Here is a 7,443-nt window from a genome sequence, read left to right as displayed (position 1 = left end):
CACTGTTATTGACATTTTTATGAGTGTACAAACCATATGCCTAGGTTGGGATTGGTTAATAACCAGCATACACTTTTTAATAGGTTGTTACTTTATTTACTGGCCATTCACTGTTATCAACATTTTCGTGAGTGTACAAACCATATGCCTGGGTGGGGATTAGTTGATAACCAGCATACACTTTTTAACTGAAACAATAATGAAATATTCCTTGTGAAATGAACATTGTTTATGTTTGCTTTTAGAAGAAGGAAGGAAATGTTTTATTTAATGATGCACTCAACACATTTTATTTACAGTGATATGGCGTCGGACATATTGTTAAGGACCACACAGATATTGAGAGAGGAAACCTGCTGTAGCCACTTCATGGGCTACTCTTTCCGATTAGCAGCAAGGGATCTTTTATATGCACCATCCCACAGACAGGATGGTACATACCATGGCCTTTGTTACACCAGTGGTGGAGCACTGGCTGGAACGAGAAATAGCCCAATGGGTCCATCAATGGGGATTGATCCTAGACCGATTGCGCATCAAGTGAACGCTTTACCACTGTGCAACGTCCCGCCCCGCTTTTAGAAGAAGGGATGGGTGTAGCATGTGCACTATGTACGCCTGTGAAGATGTCAATAATTGTGGAGGTTTCTTTAGTTATCAGTTACATTACCTCAGTGTATTCTAATGTGCAATATACATGTACCTCACCTGTAACATGGTTCTAACCACTGAATGGTGTTCGTGTACATGATTTTATTTAAACAGATATTATTGTCATCAGTTGCATTACGTCAGTGTACACTACTGTGCAATATTTGTCACTTATTATCCATATGGTTCAACATATCCAAGTTAATAAAAAAAAAACCCCACCAGAATCAGTCTACATAATATTATGTACTCCATGAAAATACCTTTATCCTTTGTAAACCAATGTGTGATTGGTAATCTAAACTTTGTGAATCAGTACAGTATGTAATTGCAGTAGTGTTGTAATAAAGTTCTCCTACTGGCAGTAGTTAGTAGGAATTTCCCTATTATCTCAGTTGGTGGAGTGGTGGACTCTTGTACCGAGAGTCCAAAGGTTCAAATCCCCTCAGTGGAGGTCGATTTATTTGTTACATAAGGTTTTTGAACCAATGTGTGATTGGTAATCTTAAGTTTTATGAAACCTTATGTTTGGTAATCTAAGCTTAGTGAATTTATGATTGGTAAACTAAGCTTTATGAACTTCTGTGTTTGGCTATCTTAGCTTTATGAACCTCTGTGTTTGGTAATCTTAAGCTCTGTGAATCATAGGATGGCTTATCTTAGCTTTGTGAATTTGTGATTGATAAGAACTGCTTTCAAAATCTGTTTGATTGGTAATCTAAGCTTTGTGAACCAGTGATTGGTAATCTAAGCTTTGTGAACCAGTGATTAGTAATCTAAGCTTTGTGAATCAGTGATTGGTAATCTAAGCTTTGTGAACCAGTGTTTGGTAATCTAAGCTTTGTGAACCAGTGTTTATTTTTTAAAATAATGTTTGGTAAACTATGATATGTGAAGCACTGATGGCTAATGTAAGCTTTGTGAATTTGTGATTGGTAATCTAAGCTCTGTAGATCTGTGATTTGTCATTTTAACATTGTGCATGTGATAATTTAAGCTTTGTGAATTGTCTAAATGGTAATGCAAGTATTATGGACTAGTCTACATTTAAGGAAAGCCTTGTGAACCAGTTTACATTCTAAAGAAGGCTATGTGGGCCAGTATACATTTTACAGAAAGCTTTGCAGATCAATTTATACTGTAAAGAAAGCTTTGTGAACAAGACTGTGTTGTATTGAGCCATGTAAATATCTTTTCATTATATAGAAATCTTTGCGGACCAGATAATGGCCTTATTTTATTTAGTGAACATGGAAACATTTTGTCAAGATGTTTGACTATCAATATCTACTGATTGTTGCCATTTTTTGACAGACAGCTGTATGTACAGCAGGCACATGTGCAGGAAATTTAGCAGGGGGGTGATGTCTAGGCTGTGGTGAGTGAAATGTATGGGGGGGGGATCGAGTCACGCACCCCCGGAAAATGTTTTGAAAAAAAAAGAAAATGTATTAGAGTATTGAGGGAGAGGGGGTTCGACCCACCAAAACCTTTCACCTGCACACGTGCTCAGAGTCAAATATTGTTAAGTCCACGCCTTGTGAAGCAGTGTGTGTGAAATGTAAAATTCAGGGATGTGAACTTTCAGCTTTTTATCAGATTAGAGTTTCTTGTTTTACTGCATATTAAAAGAATGTCACTGGATTAAAGGGAGTTTGTTGCCATGGTAACAAGTTTACCACATCCAGAGCCTTTCTCATGTCTAAAATTACATATTAAAGATATTTTTTTGTTTATAATATCACTTTATCAGTCTATATAAACAAAAGTGTTTGTTGTCGTCCTAATGTTTGTGGTAGCCAAAACAGGATTTTTATTTTCCAATAAATTTCTATGTACAAAAAAAAAAAAATATTATGAAGTAAAATGAAAAATGACTGCTACGAACATTAGCCCAAGACCACAGACATATTGGATATATAGACACAGATATTCTAAACAAAACAATGTATTGGATATGTAACTTTTGTCACTAAAACACTCTGCCATGTAAAATTTGTAACTGTAAAATGTAGGGAGAGGCCTTAAATAGGCAACACCTGTTGGTCAATCCCCAATGTTAATAAATATTGTTTTTAAAAAAAACCCCACTCCATTAGTCAGAAACATCTTACAATGGCTGCAAACTGAGGACAGTCCAAGTCTGAAAAATAACCTTTATTTAAGTATAGTATTTTTTTCTGCATTTTAAAGATAATGTCTGTTGTGTTTTTAAATGGGTTTCACATCCCTGATTTAAATTGTTATGTATTTATTGTGCTCCCCGTTTGATATAGTGCAGATTGTGGAGCCGACGAACAAGCCATCTTGTTGCCAAGGTAATATTGTGCCGAGGAACAAGCCATCTTGTTGCCATGGTAATATTGTTTATCATGTTGTGATCAGGTATACACATGTTTAAATAAATCATTCCAAAATATACACCTCTTTGTTTTGCAACCGTTCGTGCAGAAAGTAGGACGTAGCCCAGTGGGAAAAAAGTGCTTGCATGATGCGCAGTCTGTCTGGGATCGATCCCCGTCGGTGGACCCATTGGGCTATTTCTCATTCCAGTCTTTGTTACTTGTCTTATGAACAATCCTAATGTAGCTGTAGCCATTCAACTGTTTCAGCAGAAATAGTTATAATGCTTTAACCTCTTGTTCTCACTCCAGCCAGTGCACCACGACTGGTATATCAAAGGCTGTGGTATGTGTTATCCTGTCTATGGGATGGTGCATATAAAAAGATGCCTTGCTACTAATGGAAAAATGTAGTGGGTTTCCTCTTCAAGATTATATATTAAAACAAACAAATGTTTGACATTCAATAACCACCGATTAATAAATCAATATGCTCTAGTGGTGTCATTAAAAAAAAAAAAACTTCCATTCAGGCTGAATACGTATATGAAGTTTTCACCATAACGTCTTGATATAGAGAATTTTACAGCTGACCAAGGTGTTGGCCTTAAATTTGTTAAAATGTCTTGCATTAAAATTTGCTTGTATCGGGGTCAAGATCTGTAAAACTCCCCATAATGGCAAGAGGTGAAAGAAGGAAATGTTTTACTTATCAACGCACTCGACACGTTTTATTTTCGGTTATATGGCATCGGACGTGGTTAAAGACCACACAGATATTGACAGAGAAAACCTGCTGTCACCACTTCATGGACTACTCTTTTTCGATTAGCAGCAAGGGATCTTTTATATGCACCATCCCATAGACAGGATAGCACAGCCTTTGATATACCAGTTGTGGTGCACTGGCTGGAGTGAGAACAAGAGGTTAAAGCATTATAACTATTTCTGCTGAAACAGTTGAATGGCTACAGCTACATTAGGATTGTTCATAAGACAAGTAACAAGACGCAGGGCTTTAGATTGCACCAGAGCTGTGGCGACAAAGGGTGTGCCCAAAATAAAGTGTTAAAAATAAGGACGCCCCAATTAAGTACAAAACATTTCCCCTCAAAATCGACAGAATGTTAAATTAAACTAATTAGATTAAAATAACTTAAAATGCATTTCTGAATATGTACAACTCTTTACCAGCTATTATTAACATTACTGCACTAAAAAAAAAAAGACCTTGATGTGCTCAAAAGACAAAACACCTGGTATATAGTTATGCCCAAATTTTAAAGATCTAAAGCCATGATAACATTGATTTTATTGAGGTCAAAAAACCAAATACTGGTACATGTATCTTTACATCTGAAATTACTATAGTCTTATGCCAAAGGTAGGTAACTAGTTTAACGTGCTTATATACCACTAGGGTTTCGAACACGCCCATCCCGAGGACAGGAATTTATGCAAAAATGTACTCATTTGTTCACAGTTTGGTGATATTCTCGGTCATTGACTGTGGTTAAAATACAGAGAAGCATGTAAATTCTATCACTTCCTCACTCAACTACGGTTTGATGGGTCACAGGATCAATTACCATCAAAGGACTTGAGTGGGGGTGGGGGGTGGGGGGGTGGGGTGGAGATTCTCTTATTCCATCTAGGGCCACACATCTGGAACAATAAAAGGTGATGGTTTGTACTGTCCTTTCTATGGGAAAGTATATATAAAAAGATCCTTTTCTGCTTTGTCATTAGTAGGTGGCGGGACGTAGCCCAGTGGTAAAGCACTCGCTTGATGCACGGTCGGGGGTGGGACGTAAACCAGTGGTAAAGCACTCACTTGATGCACGGTTGGGGGTGGGACGTAAACCAGTGATAGAGCACTCGCTTGATGCACGGTCGGGGGTGGGACGTAAACCAGTGGTAGAGCACTCGCTTGATGCACGGTCGGGGGTGGGACGTAAACCAGTGGTAGAGCACTCGCTTGATGCACGGTCGGGGGTGGGACGTAAACCAGTGGTAAAGCACTCGCTTGATGTGCAGTCAGTTTGGGGTTGATCGTCATTGGTGGGCCCATTGGGCTATTTTTTGTTCCAGCCAGTGCACCACGACTGGTATATCAAAGGCTGTGGTATGTGCTATCCTGTCTGTGGGATGGTGCATGTAAAAGATCCCTTGCTGCATTAGGAAAACTAGCGAATTTTCTCTAATGACTACGTGCCAGAATCACCAAATATTTGACATCCAAAAGCCAATCAATGTGCTCCAGTGGTGTCGTTGAACAAAAAAAAAACATTAGGAGTAGCCCGTGTGTTGGCAGTGGGTTTCTTCTTTCTATCAACCAAATGTGACAATAACCATATGTAGGACACAAAATAGCTGTAGCTTAAAATGTGTCGAGGTGTTGTTAAACATTACTTTCCTTTCTTTTTCTTTAATCAACAGAAACCATTATGATTAACTGTCAAAAGAAATGAAGAGTTTCATCGCAAAACAGGATAAACACCCAATCCTAAAAACATTTATTCCAAACCACCATAAACACTACACCAGTTTCTCTACAATCTGCGATGTATCATGTTTTGCTAAAAACTGAATTTGAACTTGTGTTGGTCTACGTATGAACAGTGTCTGAGTGGTGTTCACACAATGTTTTTTAATATGGCGTTTTGCGAAGAAACTCTTCAAATATTTTCGGGTTTTTTTTAATTTCATGTCAAATCCACCATGAGAGATGCTGTGAGGAACTGGTGCCAATGTGTGCAACTATTAAAGAAATGTTTTAAACATCAACACCGACACAAAGGGATAGTTGGAACACTTTTGCACTTCCCTTTTTGTTTAAATATTGGATTTTTCCAGGTGTCAAACTTTCGAATTTGAATTTGATTATAGTACCCCAAAATAAAAAATCTATGTTTTTATTTTTAATTTATTTATTGCAGCTGCATTGTGCAGATGATTTGTAAATTGTCCAATGGCCATTATCATTGATATTTGTATTATACAGGCAAATGACATTTCTGTACAGTTAAATAAAAACTTTAAGAAGACTATATACAATGCTGCATTTACCAATCAACTTTCCACAAAAGCATTTTTAAAATAATATTATTGCACTTTATGTCACAGCACTTTGATCAAAATTAACTGTTCAACATCATCACTTTCTCCGAAACTATAAGTTGATAAAACAGTACAAATAATCATGTTTGTACAACACGGAATGTTTTTGCAGGGCACTATGTATTACAATATTCAGTCATGAAATCCGCTTCTATCCTATATGAAATTATTCAGTTTTATCATTCTGTATACTGGTACATCATGTATATGGAGCATACTGGCAAACCAATGCTTCATAGATTGATATCAGCCAAGTAACACACATGTATTAGAAGCAGGGGTGGTGAAAAGCCCTTTTTTACCTCCGGTCCGAGACTGATTTCCATGGTTGGAAATATTGGTGGTGTTGATGGTGGGGCCAGCGTTCGAAATAAGCACTTGTCCGTTTGTCCTCACAAGTAAAAATCAGCTCCGACAAACAAAATTTACCTCTGTGGTTGTCCAGTGAACAAGTAAAAAATTTCAATGCAGTTTCATTTTGAGCAATCATATAAATCTACATCACAGACACATGAAGCACAATCTCAGCCTACTGCCTCATGGACTCCAGGTTAGCTCAATGAATGTCCAAACAGGGGAAGGTTTTAGACTATTCGGAGACCATCTGCATGCAGAACAACACGTCAAAGGTGGTACTTGTTTACCTAATGTTGTCGTGTACACGTTCATGCAGAACAACACGTCAAAGGTGGTACTTGTTTACCTAATGTTGTCGTGTACACTTTCATGCAGAACAACACGTCAAAGGTGGTACTTGTTTACCACCTAATGTTGTCGTGTACACTTTCATGCAGAACAACACGTCAAAGGTGGTACTTGTTTACCACCTAATGTTGTCGTGTACACGTTCATGCAGAACAACACGTCAAAGGTGGTACTTGTTTACCTAATGTTGTCGTGTACACCTTCATGCAGAACAACACGTCAAAGGTGGTACTTGTTTACCTAATGTTGTCGTGTACACCTTCATGCAGAACAACACGTCAAAGGTGGTACTTGTTTACCTAATGTTGTCGTGTACACTTTCATGCAGAACAACACGTCAAAGGTGGTACTTGTTTACCTAATGTTGTCGTGTACACGTTCATGCAGAACAACACGTCAAAGGTGGTACTTGTTTACCTAATGTTGTCGTGTACACGTTCATGCAGAACAACACGTCAAAGGTGGTACTTGTTTACCTAATGTTGTCGTGTACACTTCATGCAGAACAACACGTCAAAGGTGGTACTTGTTTACCTAATGTTGTCGTGTACACTTTCATGCAGAACACACGTCAAAGGTGGTACTTGTTTACCTAATGTTGTCGTGTACACGTTCATGCAGAACA

General features: G+C 38.0%; 1 long non-coding RNA gene across 1 annotated transcript; it reads right to left on the bottom strand.

Moving 5' to 3' along the window:
* Positions 1 to 5,905: 5,905 nt before the first annotated feature.
* Positions 5,906 to 7,329, bottom strand: LOC121388438. Its single transcript, XR_005959975.1, has 2 exons — positions 6,941 to 7,329; positions 5,906 to 6,757 (listed from the first exon to the last, which is right to left on the bottom strand). It is a non-coding gene; the product is annotated as an uncharacterized LOC121388438 (long non-coding RNA).
* Positions 7,330 to 7,443: the final 114 nt, after the last annotated feature.

Source organism: Gigantopelta aegis, chromosome 14 (genome assembly GCF_016097555.1).
Source record: "Gigantopelta aegis isolate Gae_Host chromosome 14, Gae_host_genome, whole genome shotgun sequence".
In the NCBI taxonomy this organism is placed as follows: Eukaryota; Metazoa; Mollusca; class Gastropoda; order Neomphalida; family Peltospiridae; genus Gigantopelta; species Gigantopelta aegis.
Note: the sequence above shows the minus strand (reverse complement) of the source record. Positions and strands in the feature narration are given on the sequence as shown.